Raw genomic sequence first — 17970 nt, forward strand, 5'->3', positions numbered from 1 at the left:
TGCTTGGCACAGACAACCTGCCTGGAGCCTCACTGAAAGAAGAGTGAAAGATTCTGGCAAAAAGAACCAGTGACTGATTTGGCCTCCAGTGAAAACAGAAGTGTTTACCTTTTTCCTGGCTATTGTAGGTTCTAAGCAATTGAGATTTCTGTTTCACTCACGTAAAGTAAACATACCCAACAGGCTAGATCCATCCATCCCTTATATCCTTACAACACCCTGTGGGCCTCAGACAGCTTTGACTGCTGGAAAAATGAACGTGAGAATGGGTCATTGGGACAGGCCATGTCTCCCCTCCTCTCCTTGACTTGGAAGTACTGTGTCAAGCAGTTCTTGATACACTATGGGACTGGTCAGCTTCTCAGCGTCTCACTCCCTCAAACAGCTAGAGTCACTTCTGTACTTAAAGCTCCAGACACCTTGAGAAACTACCCTGGAAACCAGGAACTTGCACTCATCCTGTGAGTGCTGCTTCATTGCCAATTGAACTCTAAACACAGGGATCAGTGTTCCTGATACTGTTTCTGGGGAATGTGACTGAAATCCCTCTGATGGGACATGAGACAAGAACCTGTGGTTGTCTGAAGGAGAAGTAGCATCTGGATCTAGTTTTCTTTCTCTTCAAACTGCTTTTTTGCTACTTGCATGCTTTTGAGAGATTGAAAACTATAAAACTGGGCCAGGGGGAAAAACAACAACATTGGCACTTGTCATCCTCCTCTTCAAAATAGCAGAAAAACCATGAATTTAATACTCCTCTTGAGTACCAGTCCTATATTGTTAAGATTAAATCCTTCTGGCCAAATTTATATTTCAAATACACTGAAAGAATAAAAAGGATTCTAAAGAAGAATAAGGGCTCAGGGTATAAAATGTATACTTCTTTATTTATACAAATAGGGTTTTAAAACAATCATATTTAAAAGAAATCTGCATTTTTACATTCACCGTCAGTGAGTTCCTGACAGAGAAGGCTGAGCATGATGATACATAGCAAGGTCCCACTGCAGGACAACAGTAGCTCAGGAAAGCACCATTTATTTGAGAAGCTGTAGGCGGGCTCTGGCATTCCTGTTGCACTGCTAGCAATGGGAAGTCTTAAACCTCTTCTTTCACAAGACTTCTTCAAATTCCCCCTGTTTATCAGCAGTGGCATCTTTGCATTGCTGGTACTTGGACACCGGGTTGTTGATGTTGCTCTCAGCCTCAGTGAACTCCGTCTCATCCATACCCTTGCCTGTATACCAGTGCAAGAATGCCTTGTGCTGCAACATGGCACTGAACTGCTCTGAGGTGTGCTTGAAGGGTTCCTGGATGGCCGTGTTGTTACCAATGAATGTGGCCAACATCGTGAGGCCATGTGGGGGGATGTCACACACAAGTGTCTTCACGTTGTTGGGGATCCATTCTGCAAAGTAGCTGCTTATTTGTTCTGCAAGTTGAGCATCTGCTCATCCACCTCCTTCATGGACATGCGGCCTCGGAAGATGGCAGCCGCTATCAGGTAGCAGCCATGGTGGGGATCACAGGTTACCATCGTGTTCTTGGTGTCAAACATCTGCTGGGTGAGCTTGGGCCCTGAAAGAGCATTGTACTGCTGGCTGGCATGGCTGGACAGGGTGCAAGGCCAGGCATGAAGAAGTTCAGGCAGGGGAAGGACACCATGTTCACAGCCAGCTTGCGCAGGTCTGCATTCAGCTGGGCAGGGAAGCACAGGCAGATGGTGACCTTGCTCATGGTAGCCAACACCAGGTGGTTCAGGTCTCCATAGGTGGGCATGGGCAGCTTCAGGGTGCAAAAGCAGATGTCATACAGGGCCTCGTTGTCAATGTAGAATGTTTCATCTGCATTTTCCACCAACTGGTGGACAGACAAGATGGTGTTGTAGGGTTAGGTGAGGATGATAGGGTTAGGTGGATAAAGGCTCAGCCCAGCACTGGGAACTAGTGTCTGGATGTTAGGGAGGAGGGGTGCCTGTTAGCCATCTCCTATGGACTATGATGACATATCAAATATGAAGTTGTCTGGTCTGAAACTCTGGCCAAATGGTTCCGATCTCACTGAGTCTAAGGTGCCAGTGTCCAACATCTTGGGCAAGGGCATGACACTGAAGGTGTTCATGATGCTGTCTGGGAACTCCTCTCGGATCTTATTGAGAATCAGGGTGCCCATGCCTGACCTGGTGCCACCTCCCAGGGAGTAGTGCAGCTAGAAACCCTGGAGACAGCCACACCTTTCTGCTCACCACTTCCAACACTGACTCCACCAGCGCGGCTCCCTCTGTGTAGTGGCCCTTGGCCCAGTTATTGCCTGCCCTGTTCTGGCCTATCAGACACAAAGACATGATGAGACACATACTCCAGGAATAATGACTGTGCTATATGCATTGTGAAGACTATAGGCTCCTCTGAGCAACTTTGGCTATTATTTTAGATACACTTTGGTGAAATAAAGGAAATGTTTTCTTTTTTTGGGTCCAGTCATGGGCCTGAACTCTGGGCCTGGGCGTTGTCCCTCAGCTCTTCAGCTCAAGGCTAGTGCTCTACCACTTAAGCCACAGCACCACTTCTGGCTTTTTTTTCCTGCTTATATGGTGCTGAGGAATCGAACCCAGGGCCTCATGCATGCAAGGCAAGCACTGTACTGCTGAGCCACCTTCCTAGCCCTCAGGAAATGTTTTCAATGTGTCTGGGACCCTACAAATCACCCAGGTTCTAAAGAAAGTAAAGACAATGTGGAGGAAGATACATTTTAACCCAAACCACGTGCGTACTTCTAAAAATGAGCAGAGCCTGGGGATGGGAAGGGGTCTCAGTGGTAGAGTGCTTGCCTCACATGCACAATGCCGTGGGATCGATTCCTCAACACCACATAAACAGAAAAAGCCAGAAGAGATGCTGTGGTTCAAGCGGTAGAGTGCTTGCCTTGAGCTGAAGAGCTGAGGTACAGTGCTCAGGCCCAGAGTTCAAGCCCCACGACCGACCAAAAAAAAAAATGAACAGAGCCTGCCTCAATACTGGAAAAGTACTTACTTTCACAGGAGGAACAGGAGAACAGAATGGTAAGAGGGAAGCTAAGCTGCAGGCACTTGTCTGCACCTTGCTCATACATAGCTGTGCTTTGATTTCTGGTGTCCTGAAGTGGTTCCCTGTTATTGCCAGGTATTTGAAATGGCCAGCAGCGCTGAAACCTTGTTGGAGGCATTCCCTGCTCACTGTTCATTCCCTTCAGAGGCTGTTTGCAGACTGGCATTTATCTGTGCTGATTGAGTGGCCAGGGACATGACTCCCATGGACTGAAATAGGTAGGTTAGGTGAGGATGATATCTAGATGGATAAAGGCTCAGCTCAGCTCTGGGAACTGGAGTGCCTGGATGTTAGGAAGGAGGGGTGCCTATTAGCCATCTTCCATGGACCATGCTGACCTACTAAATATGAAGTGTCTGGTCTGAAACTCTATGGTTCCAATCTTACTGAGTCTAAGGTGCCAGGCTCTACGTCCACCATGATGGCCCGAGGAACATATTTGTTGCCTGTGGGAACAAGAGTTGACTTAGGCCTATACTTGACAAGGAACTTAGGGGCAGAGCTTATGATTCTAAGTGGCTCTCAGCATTCATTACAGAAATTACAGCATTTCAGACATGGAAACAGAAAAGATATCTTGAGAATGAATCACCATGCAAGAGGCTTCAGCAACTTTAAGGACGTTTGCAGTTGTCTATTTCCATGCATTTCATTCCTTTGCTTTGGGCATGGTGGCTGAAATCTCAGCTACTCAGGAGGCAAAGATGAGCATCAGGCTTTGAGTCTAATGGGGCAAAAGAAAGATGACAACACTTTTTCTTGTTGTTGTTGTTCATGGTGGGGCTTGAACTCTGAGCCTGGGCTGAGTCCCTCAGCTCTTCAGCTCAAGGCTAGCACTCTATCACTTGAGCCACAGTCCCACTTTCAGTTTTCTGAGTTGTTTATTCTAGATAAGGGTCTCAGGGGCTTTCCTGCCCAGGCTGAATTTGAACTATGATTCTCATTTCTCAGCCTCCTGAGTAGCTAGGATTACTGGTGTGAGTCATCATTGCCTATCAGCAAGAACCTTTCTCTTTTTTTTGTTAATTTTATTTTTATTGTAAAGGTGCTGTATAGAGGAGTTACAGTTACATGAGTAAGGAAATGAGAACATTTATTGTTGAACATTGTTACCCACTCCTTTGTTGTTCTCCCTTTCCTTCCCCAATTAAAAGTAGCTAGGTGCAGAGCACCATTGGCTCATGCCTATAATCTTAGCAACTGTGGATTTGGAGATCAAAGGATCGCTGTTCAAAGCCAGCCTCGGCAGGAAAGTCTGTGAGACTCTTATCTCCAATAAACTAATAGAAAACCAGAAATGGCACTGTGGCTTAAGTGGTATGGCTGCTTGTCTTGAACAGAAGAGTTGGGGCACAGTGCATAGGCCCAGAGTTTAAGCGCCACTGCTGACAAAAAAACAAACAAAACAAAAGAGCCAGGTGTGGCTCTTCAGCAAGTAAATGTAGAGGAATTCAAGTATAATACTTTCCTGGGGAAAATACATAAAATACATATTTCTTGTGTTATAATGTTTCAATAATTGTTATCAAATAGCACATTTCCCTGTATTCAAATACTCAGAGCAACCTTGGGCAATTACTTGCAATTTGCCATTTAACCTGATTTTTCAAAAGGGATATCAGTTAAAATGATATAAACATGAGTTTGAGATTGCCCCCTTCCTAAACAATCACATGAAGAAAACTGGCCATCCTGCCTGATATGCAGGATCTAATAAAGACACAACATAAAATACTGCTCATAGGAGTGACACAATCCCACACAACTCTCAACCAAGGAACCACAAGATTAAAGTCTTATATCTTACTTAAGCAATATCAACACAAAATACCAAGGTGAGGACATCCCCAAATGTAGATACATAAAACTCAAATACATTAAATAGCTCTGTCCTTTTGTTTGCACTTTTTCATTGGTTTATTACACAGGAAAACCAATTATCTACGATTCTGTTTGTATACAATAATGTAGAATGGAAACTCTTTATATAAAATTAAATGAATTTCACATTGACATTTACAAAAACTGAAAATCTACTCTGTAGACTTCAGTAAGGTTGTTTGTATTAGGAAAGACAATATGAATCATTTAAAAGCAGTGTTTACACATTATTATTGGGTTTTTCTACATCACAACAATGTTTTTTACTTTAAAAACCTTAAAAAGAATTTATTGTTGGCTAAGTATTCATATTCAAAATGCTGAAGTCCAGAAGTGTTATAGATTTCAGGGTGAGACACTTTATTTATGCTTTGTGATTTGGACTATTCACATATATATTAGTGACTGAACACCCCTCTTTAAAATTTTAAAATTTTCAATTTCAAAAATTTTCTTTTTAGAAATTTAATCTGTATTTTAAAGAGGGCAATGCAACTGGGCTCTGGTTGCTGAAGGGTGAAATTCTAGCTACTCAAAAGTCTGAGATCTTAGGATCGCAGATTGAAGCCAGCTGGGGCAGGAAATTCTGGGAGACTCTTATCTCCAAGAAACTACCTGAAATAGTTGGTGCCATGCCACCTCCTATGCCACCTCTGCATGAGATCGTGTTAGACAAAGAGCTTTAAGGAAGCATTCCTGCAGGAAGAGGGTGTTGGTTCAAGGCATCCCATACACTTGGCTGCACCTTTATAGCCTCTACCTTTATTCTTACTATATTCTTCTTGGCTGTACATTCGTTGCTTTTATTCTCGTTTTGGCTATTTTTCTATTGATCCGTGAACAGAGCATGTTGTTTCTTTCCAGTCCAATGGAGATGACTTCTCTAAATAATAAAGACTAGGACCAAAGATTAAATGTGGGCGATGCCCCAATCAATCTATCATCTGATGTGACGCTGCCTCCAAAAACTCCTACAACTTCACAAGCGGTTTTGCAGCTCACGCATAGTAAACATAAAAACTTAAAATTTCCAAATATGTTACAACAAGCAGAATTAATGAATTAAACTAAGCTAGAAGGAGTTATCCCAGAAGCCCAGAGAGTTCTAAAAAAAGGAACCCCTGATAATAAAAGGAAAAGAAAGATTGAAGAGATGAAGGACAATGCCTATGCCCAGAGTTGAAACCCCATGACAAGAAAAAAAAATCCAGGTGTGGCTAGTCAGCAAGTACAGGTAGGGGGAATTCAGTAAAAGGCTTTCCTGAGGAATTCACAAGTGTATACTCAAAAATTAAAACAAAATATATGGTGGAGTGGCTCAGGTGGATACAGCACTTGACTTACAAGATGGAGGCTCCAAATTCGAACTACAATACCACCCTAAGAAAGGTAGGAACTCCTTCCTTGTCATTAGTATTCCTAGGGACCTATTCTGCCACGGTATTGGAAGCCAGTTGGGAGACACTCACTAGCTGCCTCATTGTAATACACCTCGATTCTCTGCAGCTGTAAGCTGCTGTCTACATAGTAGTTTCCAGTGCAGTCAATGTTGTGCTCATTGCTTAGCATTTCCCAAAACTGAGATGGAAATAGAAGTGTATTATGGCCTAGAATGTTAACTGTCCAAACAATGGATTTTAAAATAACTATAAGAAACCCAAGTCCTGTTGACACAACTATTTTTGTAAAAAAATTAGATTTTTTAAATTAAAAAAGCACAAAAATTGATAGTATTTTAGTTTTGTTAATCTCTTTGCTATCTTGCTGAATAGAAGACATCTGGGTTCTCCTATGAGTATTCTATCTTATGGGATACCATATTCTGTTTGGATTCTATGACCAGAACCTGGTCTTATATGGACATTAAGTTGCCAAAGCAGTAACTTGAAGACTCAGCTAGAAGGGTCTCCAGAACCCCAAGGGTCCTCAGAGCATACACTGATTTAGACAACCACTGATTTAGAAAACACCCAACTTAAGGGAACTGAGTTAGGGCATGAAAACTCAGAGAAATTTGCATTAAGGTGGACGAACTGTTCTCAATTATCTGATACTCATCAGTTGACAAAAAGGGAATCCTCTGTATCTGTCAGCTCAAAGACACTGCACTCCTTTCATTCAAATCAGACCAAAAATGCATTAGTCTATTCCCAGGAAACTAAGTACAATGACTTGAGTCTCAGGTAAGACAAAGACATGCAAGCCTTGCTTAAAAAACCACACCCACCTGGGCCACACAAATTAGGGAAATTGGGGAAACTATCTGGGGGACTTGATTTCCAGGAGGTTAGGGACTACTATGGAGCCCCACCTACCTCAGCCTAGACATGACCACCACCACCTGCACCCTCCAACCCCATCCTCTTCCTCCTCATCCCCCTAAATTTGAGACTAGGATCCTAGGCCAGTGTCATGCTCCCCTTTGCGCCAATCTGGCTGCCACAGTGGCTTGCCTGTATGTACATGATCTCCCTCACGGTGTAGGGCTGCAGAGCAGTTGGATGCGTGTCCTCAGCAGTGGTGTACACAGAGGCAAACAGGTAGGGCTGGGGAGCAGGAATCTGACACAGCCAACTCAGATCCCCATTTAAACCTCTGGTTGTTACAGGGGCAGAGGAGATGGGGTGGACTTGATAGGCAGAGCCAGTAGGTGCTCCAGCTCATTCTCCCTACTGCTGGGTAATCAGAGATAGCTACCTGTTATCACTTAGCCCTGGCATCCAGCTGTCAGCCTCAAGTCAATTAGCACAGCTGCCACTCTATTTTGAACCTCTTGTCACACTGCCATCCACGTCCCACCCTGACTCACAAGAGAGGCTGAACCCTGGGATCCAGGAAGCAAGAGGAGGGGCTTCCTTTACACAAGGTACTTGTGCCAGAAGCCAAGAACAAGCCTACCTTCTATTTTTGATAGGAGGGCCTAGAACTGAAGGGGCACGTTCAGCTGTGATCTCAAGAACAAGCACAAACTGTTGGATTCCATGACTGATTTCCATTCTGGGAAGAGTCAGGGGCTTAGGGCCTTGCCTTCATACTCAGGTTTTCTTTTCTCTTCTCTTAAAAGCAGCTTGCTTTATTACTTAAGCCATAGGTCTACTACAGTCTACTTTTTGTTTCATTTGACTTTTGCTCCAAGCATGAGAACTCAGCTCCTGCTCTGTGTGTGTGTGTGTGTGTGTGTGTGTGTGTGTGTGTGTGTGTGTGTGTGTGTGTGTGTGTGTGTGTGTGTGTGTGTGTGTGTGTGTGTGTGTGTGTGTGTGTGTGTGGCCGGAGTTAGGCACGTTGGTGTTAGGGCTTGAAATTAAGGCCTGGTGACTCTTTTTGAGATTTTTACTATTATTGAGATTAGGTGATTACCTAAATTTCTCTTATTTCAGAATATTGTGGAATAGTGATATTTAGTTGAAGTCACAAACATATTTTAACCTTCACAATGCAAATTGTCATTATTATGGTTGTTAAAGTTTGTGAATTCTATAAGCTTTGACAATACAATTCTATAAGCTTTGATAATACAATTATTTCTTCCAGGTGATATATACATTTCTTTCCTTTTGCTTATTGTAAGATGTTCTGTCTTTCACTCTCATTCCTCTCCTCTCTTTCTGAGGTTTTATTGATTTACTTAGTTAACTGAAGGGTAGGTGGCTCTACTACTTGAGCCACAGCTAAACTTCTGCCTTCTTTAAGTGATTAATATGAGGCAAGAATTCCATGGGTAGTCCAGGGCAGTACAGAAAGGCTTGAAATCTGATGATCAGAGTTCAAAGTCAGCCTGGGCAGAAAAGTCAATGAGACTCTTATCTCCAGTCAACCTAATAGGTGGAAGATAGTAGAGCTGTAGCCTTGAGCAAAACACTTCAATTTTAAGTCCCTCAACTGAACACACTGAAGCAAGTTTCATGGACTTTCCTGTCCAGTATGGCTTTGAACCATGACCTACAGATTTCCGTTTCCTTAGCATTCAGAATTATAAGTGTGAGTCAACATTTACAAATCTTTAATTACCTCTTCTTTCACCTTTTCAGTTATTTATTCTTTCTTTCTTTCCTTTTGACATTTGTTATTAGGCGCTAGCTCTTATGCTGTTTTTTTGTTTCCCTTGAAACTACCATGCCCTACAACTTTGACCACAGGTAAACTACAGGCTGTTTTTCTTTTTTGCAGCTCTTTTTCTAGGGCTTAAACTCAGGTCACAGTGACTGAGGTTCTATTTTTTTTAATTGAGTGGTGGTTCTTAGGTCTTGAAATTAAGTCAAGATGACTTTCCTTGAGGTTTATTTATTTTTACCTTAATAGTAGCTGGTTTCACTACTTGAGCCACAGCTCAACTTTTGCATTTTTTGTGGTTAATAGGAGATTAGAATATCAATAGAAAGTCAAGAGCATTACAGAAAGGACTGAAATCTGAGAATCATGGTTCAATGCCAGTCTTGGGCAAGAAAGTCAATGAGACAATTATCTCTAATAACCACCAAGAGGTTAGAAGAAGTAGACCTGTAGCCATGAGCAAAACATAGCAAGTTCAAGCCCCCATACTGAACACAGTAAAATATGTCTCCTGTACTTTCCTGCCTGGGCTGGCTTTGAACCACAGTCCTCAGTTTTCAGTAATCTGAGCAGGTAGACTTACAGTTTTGATTTAGAAAGCCTTAATAGCTCCTTTTCCACCTTTTCATTTATTTGATTGTCCCTTCCCCCTTTTTCAAAGTTTATGTCCTTTATTATTAGGGCCTACTCATTTATGCTCAGTATTTAATTAATTAATTTATTGATATTGTCAGTTGGGGGCTTGAACTCAATGCCTAGGAACTGTCTGTCAGGGACACAGCAGGTACACTACTATTTTCAGACACAGTGCCACTTCTACTTAGTTGGAAAAAAAAAAACAGTCACCAGGGGACTTTTTAGCTGAGGCTGGCTTCCAAATGTGATTCTCAGATCTAAGCTTCCTGAGTAGCAAGGATTACAGGCATGAGCCAGAGGCACCTGGCTTGTTTTTTTAGATCAAAACTAGCAGGCTCTACATTTAGGCCACACTACTTCACTGTCCATGAGATTTTTGGCCTTTTGTTTTTTGCTCAAAGCTAGCAGGAACAAAAACTCAACTCCTGAGGGTTCTTTTGGGGGGGAGGGGAGGCTTGAATTCAAGGCCTAGTGACTATGAGGGTTGTTTTGTTTTATTTTGGGTATTTTGTTTTTCATTTCAAAGCTAGCAGGCTCTATTACTTGAGCCTCAGCTCAACTTCCGCCTCTATTTTTCTTTTAGTGGTTAATAGTAGATAAGAGTCCCATGGGAACCAAGGCACTACACAGTATCCTAAAATCTAAGGATTACAGTTTAAAGCCAGCCTGGGCTAGAAAGTCCATCAGACTCATCTCCAATTAACCAGATGAGACAGGAAGTAGTATTTTTAAACTTGAGTAAAAACCCTCAAGTTCAAGCCCATGTCTAGCACACTCAAAAAGAAGTTAGTTGGACTTTCCTGCCCAGGCTGGATTCGAACTGTAATCTTTACATTTCAGCTTGGATTAAAGATATGAGTCTATATTATAAAAAACTAATTGGCTCTTTTCTTCTTCACATACATTTATTTATTTGTTGGTTCTCTCTCTTGTTTTTAGGGCCTCACCAATCTTGCTGAAGGATAGAATGCTCTAAAAGTTTAGTAACAGTTGCAATTTGGTTCATTTTTTGGTTTTGGTGGTTAGTAGGAGGGAAGTATAGACACTCCCACAAGGTCCTGAATTATACTGATTGCGGTTCATTGTCAGAGGACAAGGAAAGTTCATGAAATTCTTATCTCAAATTAACCTCCAAAAGATTGGAAATGGTCAAGCAAAAACTTGTAGATCATATCCCAGAAAGGAACACACACACACTCATACACACACACACACACACACACACACACACAATGGGCTTTTTACACACACATACACACACACACACACACACACACACACACACACACACACACACACACACACACAATGGGCTTTCCTGTCCTGGCTGGCTTGGAATAGTAATGCTCGATTTCAGTGTTTTGAGTAGCTAGAATTTCAAGTGTGAGCCACCAGTTTCTTGTTAATTTTTATCATTTCTAAGACTCTTTGTGCTCTCTTGTACTTTTTTAAAAATTTATTTTGTGGTTGTCTTAGTGCTAGATCTGTTTTTCACTTACCTTTTTTTAAAACTTTTTTTTCTTAGCTTTATCTTAGCTTTTTTTAGGCTCAAGGTTGCTGCTCTACCACTTCAGCCACAGTTCCACTTCTTTTTGCTGATTAGTTGGGAATAGGAGGCTCATTGACTTTCCTACCCAGGCTGGCTGTGAACCACAGTCCTCAGATTTGAGGATACTGTGTAGTGCCCTTGAATTCCTGTGGGACACTTCTGTCCTATTTACCACCAAAAGATAAAGAGAGTGGGGCAGAAGTTGATCTGTGGTTCAAATAAGAAAGCCTGCTAGCTTTGAATTTAAAAAAAAATACTTGGAAGTCTAATTCTGGTACTAATTGTACACTATTCAAACAAAACAAAACAAAACAAAAAACAAAAACAACTTATGCGCAGTGACCAGGTAATTAGGATTCCTAACTGATAACCTGAACTCATTTCCCAAAGCCTTTTTAAGATATATATGGTCATTTGTGTCAGCTGAGGAGAGATTAAAGAACAAGGCTTTACAGGCCAGTTACTCAGGACTTGGAAATCAGGATCCATTGGCAAAGCTTTTCAGAAAATGACTAAAAACTCACTCTTCACAATTCCAAATTGTTCTTCCTTCTGTGCAAGGGAAAGAGGGATGAGAAGGAAGAAATATGGGAACTAAGAAACCTCAAACAAGGTAAGTTATGTTAACTTTATTAGATAAAGTAAAACATAGGTGTACGGTGTGCAATCCAGAAAAGGACATGTCACCTCTGTGTGGATCCCAGTTAATTTAGTTAATCAATGGTAAGAAGTAAAACCCACTATTGTATTTATAGAAAGGAGGTACATGGCAGGCAAGTCAGTTCACTAACTTCAAGGATTTTGAACATAAAGGAGTGAAAGTGTTTGATTCTGTTTGGGCAACAGGAAGGAACAGAGCTGAGGAGGACTGAGATGTGCAGACATTCCCCAAGAAAGATCTCACTGACATCAATTCTTCAGATGCATGCTGGTTGCCAGTGGCTTATGCCTGTAATACTACTCAGAAGGCTTAGATCTGAGGATTGTGGTTTGAAGCCATCTGGGATAAGAAAGTTTGTAAGTCTTTTATGTTTTACAACTCAAGAATATTCATATTTGTTGCTAATTGCAACCCAAGGCAGTGCAATAGGATACCAAGCTGAAGAAAATTAGAAAATACCAGACAGGTATAGAGAAAAAGAAAAAAAAATCAATGAGGACCTTGGGTACCAAGGCTTACTGGCACCTGGGCCCCAGGTCACACAAGCAATCATATTTATTTGAATTCATGCTGGGAATGTTACCATGGATACATGCAAAAATGAAGCTTCTATATTGCAATCAGAGCCACCACAGTGAGTGAGAAACACTGGTTCCCTTTGTGTTTTGAGAAAGGAGAATGCAACCCAGAGAAAATCCAGACATTTGGTCTATTTTATCTAGCTTCCTAGGTTAAGTTGTCAATTCTTTTACCTCCCAGGCTTCAAGGCCTTTAAAGCACTATGGAAGGGGGCAATAGCTTAACCCTCTCCAGAGCTGTGCTTTTTTGTAAAATTGTGAAAATACCATACAGAGGAGTACAATTACATTGGCAAGATAGTGAGTACATTTCTTATCAAGCATTCTTACCTCCTCCTTTGTTTCCCCTTACCATCCCTTCCCCTCTCAACCCCCCTTCTCTCCCTCCACCCCCCACCGAAGTTGTAAAGTTCGTTTTTCAACATAACATCTTATACATTTCATTGTTGTAATGGGGTCACCTGTAACCCTATTTATATATTTATTTATTGATTGATTTTTTATTGTGAAAATACCATACAGAGGAGTTACAATTGCATGGGCAAGATAATGAGTACATTTCTTATTAAGCATTGTTGCCTCCTCCTTTGTTTTCCCTTCCTATCCCTTTCCATCTCCCATCCCTCCCCCCATCCCTCCCCACACCCCTCCCTCCCGCTCTTCCTACCCCCCCCAAAGTTGTAAAGTTCGCTTTTCGACATAATGTGTTGTACATCTCATTGTTGCAATGGGTCCACCAGTATCCCTATTTAAACAATTTGTTTTTCTTCCCTTCCTTTCCACAAATTATACCAACATCAAATACAGTGAAAGCAGGGCTAATACCATGGGGGAGGTACATATAAAGCAACAAAGAAATCATTTTATAAGTATGTTGGAAACAATCTCAAGAAAGAAAAAAACTTTGAAACCTTATCTTGGGGTTCATTTCACCTAACATCAACTTGTCTGACAGTTTCTGTTTGTCTCAGACATATACTAGTTATTTCAAATAACTTTGGGCCTGGCTTACTTCACAGAGCTGTGTTTTAACCTTTGCATGGTCAGCTCTCAGCTTTCTGAGTACTATTGAGGTGGTGTTCCAACCTCTCAAACCTTTTCCAGGTTCAACAGCTCAGCTCGAGTCTCCTACACCTATTAATATTAATAGTATAGATTACAAACAGTACTAAGATAAAAATAACATTATACATTTAAACAGAAATAACTGACTGCATTCATTTATCCAGGACAAAAAATTTAGCACTGCTGTTTAAGTCACTAATAACACTTTTTTAAGATATACTTTCATGAATTTCATAAAACTACCTATATACTCCTTAGAGTGTCTTTTTACCTCCCATTTTTATTTATTGCATTTGCATAGTAGTATATCATCCTTAAAATCATATCACCTCATAATTAAAGTTTATCTTGTAAGTAAATACTTATGAGACTCCAATAAAATATCAAAAAAGCTGAAAGTGGATCTGTGGCTTAAGAGCTATAGTACAAGCCTTGAGCAAAAGAGGCTCAGGGGCACTGTCCAGGCCCAAAGTTGAATCCCTAGTGTCCACACATACACCCCCCCCCCACCCCAGACCCCACACACAATCAGATGATAATGTCTATGAAGTTCTTCCTTAGGATGATCTTGGTGATGTCAGCAACTGTATGAAGTTTCTATCTCTCTTCCATGCATTTGTGGTAGTAGACAGCAGAGTCACTGTAGTATAACATGTGTCTAAGATGGCATTAGCAAAGGCTATCATGTAACATATGCAACATAATGTCCAGCTCTCTTGATGGTAGATCTGCAAATCTTGAGACTTGATGTGACCCATGTACTCCTAAACTCGCTTTCCCATCCTCTGTGCCACCTGCTGCAATGATTCACTATCCACACCAAATAGGCTTTCATAACCTTTCCCTAATTATCTGAATACTGGATGCCAGAGATGTCATGGAGACACTCTGTGGCTATTCCCCTCCCCTGACAGTCCATTTTACCTCCTATGCTCTCCTCACAGATGTGGGCAATGGTCTCTGAGAGACTTCGTGCCTCATCTTGGAGAGATTTAGTTTCATTGTATCCATAAGCTTTGGGAAATCATGCAGTGAAGGGTCCAGGTTAGGAACATAGCTCCTCCTTCTGCAGGTTTTCCTGTATGTTCTCTTGGCCATTGAACAGAAGGGGGGTCTCTGAAAGGGAATTTATATGGTGTTCTCTGTCTGTCTTGGTCCATATAACATAGAACCACTTTCCCATCCCTTTAATGATTTAGACATGCTCCATGTGATTTGTGCTGCACTGCTCTCAATGTAGTAACAATGTAGAGGACACAACTGGATGTTGTATGGATAGCTGTCCATACTTGGGCATGAGTCCCCTTCCAGCCAGGGCCCATAACTCCATGCTGGGAAAGTGAGAGGAAGATTAGCTGGCTTATATCTATGTAGTCTGAATGACCCCAGGAGGCATTGAGGCCTCCTTTTCATGTCCATGGCCCCTCAGCATATTGATAAAGAATGACACACCATGCCCAATCATCACCAAAATGCTCACCTGGTCCTGGGCATTATCACCACCATCTCACCCACTTCTAGAATATTCCCTTTTTCAAGGCATTGCCAATCCTCCTCCTTGCATTCTCAGTTAAAATACTGCTGTCCATGAGTAAAGAGCAGAAGACAAGGAAGCAGCTACCCTAGGGAAAGTAAATACTGGACCTCTTCCATGGTGAGAAGATAATGCAACCTGCAACTATAAAATAGCGAAGGACTTAAGATGGTTGTGCACACAGTTTGTGTAGAAAAAATGCCAGACCTAGTATGCCCTGTTCAGAGTTTCAGTCCATAATCGTCTCTAACAAAGTCATCTCAGGTACAGATAAACCAAGTTCATAGTGTCTTTCCTTCTTTTATTCTGTGCCTTTCTGGGGCTTGCAATCAGGAAATGGATACTATACCTGTAGTTTGTTTTTCCCCTCAAGTCTACTGTTTTACCACTGGAGCCACAACTCTACTTCTAGATTTTTTTTGTACATAATTTGAGATAAAATTCGTATAGGCTTTCCTACCCAAGTTGGCTTCAATCACTGATCCTCAGCCTCATGAATAGCTAGGAGTACAGGCTTGGCCACTGAGCCTGGCAGCAATACTCTTCCTTTTTTATTTCCTTTTCTTTATTTTTTTTGTCAGTTACGGGCATGAATTCTGGGCTTGGGCACTGTCCCTCATCTCTTCAGATCAAGGCTAGTGTTCTACCACTTGAGCCACAGCGTCCCTTCCAGCTTTCTTTCTGCTTATATGGTACTGAGGAATTGAATTCAGGGCCTCATGAATGCAAGGCAAGCACTCAACCATTGAGCCACCTTCCCAGCCTCATTTTCGTTTTCTTAAAAAATATTATTAGGAATATGATGTTCAGAGGGGTAACAGTTAAGTCAATTAAATTAAACAGTTGTCAGGTAATGAATACATTTTTGGGGGATAATTACACCCCTTCCCTTGCTCTCAGTTTATCCCTCCCACTGTGGCTTTTTTGTGGTTAACTGGAGATAAGGGTCTTCCAGACTTTGCTGCCCAGGGTGACTTTGAACCACAATCCTCAGACATCAGTCTGCTGATGAGCTAGGCTTGAGCTTTAAAGTCAGGATGACTGTTCTGAAGGTTGTTCTATATTTTCTATGGGCTGTGGGCCTGAATGGACTTAGGCAGTGAATGCCAGGCAGGTCTGTCATCTGGAAGCATGTGTCCTACTTAAGCCTGACTGGCTCTCAGAACAGATAGGTGATGCTTTCAGAGCAAGAACCAGTGTGTACTAGCTCAACAGAAGTCCTCACTATATTTATCTCATTCAACAACTACTGGGTTGCTTATCTTATCAACACTTTTTCTTTCTTAAGAATATATGTATTGTAAGATTGCAGTAACTACAGATTTGTAATGGCCTAAGAATATATGTGTGTTATCATATTTAATATCCAAACTACATAACTGCTCCAAATCATGTTTTATTTATCTTAAAGTAGTTCTTGAATAATACTCTTTATTAGTAATGATATTATTAATGTAAGTATTAAAGTTCTTCAAACATGTTTCTCTTATTAGATTAATCCTTACAGTGACATTGAAAACACCTTCTGGAGCAGCAATGGAAAAGATACTTGGTGAATACTAAGAATGAGGGATGAGAAGTGTGAAAAACTAAGAGACTTACAAGTGTGACTGGGAAACATCTTCCACAGAGCAGAACCCCAGACTTTTGAAGGTATGTCAGTGTGAGAATAGGTCTTCAACCAGTTCACATGACCACATGGGTGAGTCTCAATGTTGCCACATAGATTCCTATATGAAAGACTCATGTCTGATGGGCTTTCACAACGCCAGATTTATGAAAGTTTGCTGTCTTCTTTCCTTCAATATTACTTCATACTTTAGTATTGAGTGCATTTTTTCTTTAAAGCATGAAAAAAACACCATCTTTTGGACTGAGGTGTTTCCTGTCTCCCTAAGAATAGCTCTGGTATTTAAGAGGATTCCTGACAGGTTCCAGTGCCTCACTTCTTTAATACCAGCTACTCATGAGGCTGGGATTTGAATATCACAGTCGAAGCCTGCCTTGGTAGGAGAGTCCATCAGAATCTCATCTCCAATCAACTACCAAAAAAGCCAGAAGTGGAGCTGTAGAGAAGCCTGAGCCCCTGCCCAGCCTTCAGGCACACACACACACACACACACACACACACACACACACACACACACACACGTGTCTTCCTGCCAGGCTTGTCCATGGGGTCCCATGAAATTGTTGGAGACCTCTCTTCAAATGGACTCACCCTTGTATTCATGCCATTAATGTGGAAATTGACTCTCAGTCACCTATAGATCTATTGGTTCAGATTGTGTATTTTGCATCCCACTTCCTCTGCTTGTTTTCTGAGGTGAGTCTTATAGCTCAATACAGCTGTCCATACACTTCAAGATGCTGCTTATGATCTCAGGGCCTGCATTCACACTCCAAATGGAAAAATAAAATATAACCTGAGGGTCTTGTTTAAATAGGGATGCAGGTGGACCTATTGCAACAATGAGATGTACAAGTCATTATGTCAAAAAACGAACTTTGCAACATTGCTGGGGGGGGAGGATCTGGTAAGGGGTCAGGGAAGGTATGGGAAGAGATGGGAAGGAAAACATAGGAGGAGGCAACAATGTTTGATAAGAAATGTACTCATTATCTTGCCCATGTAATTGTAACCCTTTGTACAGTATTTTTACAAAACAAAAACAAAAACAAGAACAAAAAACAAAAAAACAAATCAGCAACTTGCAGATGGCTGCCGGTTTTACATTTGTTTTCTTTGCAAGGTGACCATACTGGGTCTGAATGACATGGCTGAAAAGTGTTTCTAACCTGGCATTGCTGAAGTCTGGCAGGCTACCAAGGAAGCCATAGGCCAACACGGCCACATAGGCCCTGTGTTCGAAGCCTGGTCCTGACCCCTACCAATGCAGGGAGATCCTAAGATAGAAGGTTATGAATGT

At 41.6% G+C, this 17970-nt stretch overlaps 1 pseudogene; it reads right to left on the minus strand.

Moving 5' to 3' along the window:
* Positions 1-1112: 1112 nt before the first annotated feature.
* On the minus strand, positions 1113-7963 carry LOC138814720 (tubulin beta-2A chain-like; annotated as a pseudogene).
* Positions 7964-17970: the final 10007 nt, after the last annotated feature.

Source organism: Dipodomys merriami, unplaced genomic scaffold, assembly GCF_024711535.1.
Source record: "Dipodomys merriami isolate MVZ:Mamm:240054 unplaced genomic scaffold, mDipMer1.0.p SCAF_602, whole genome shotgun sequence".
Taxonomy (NCBI): domain Eukaryota; kingdom Metazoa; phylum Chordata; class Mammalia; order Rodentia; family Heteromyidae; genus Dipodomys; species Dipodomys merriami.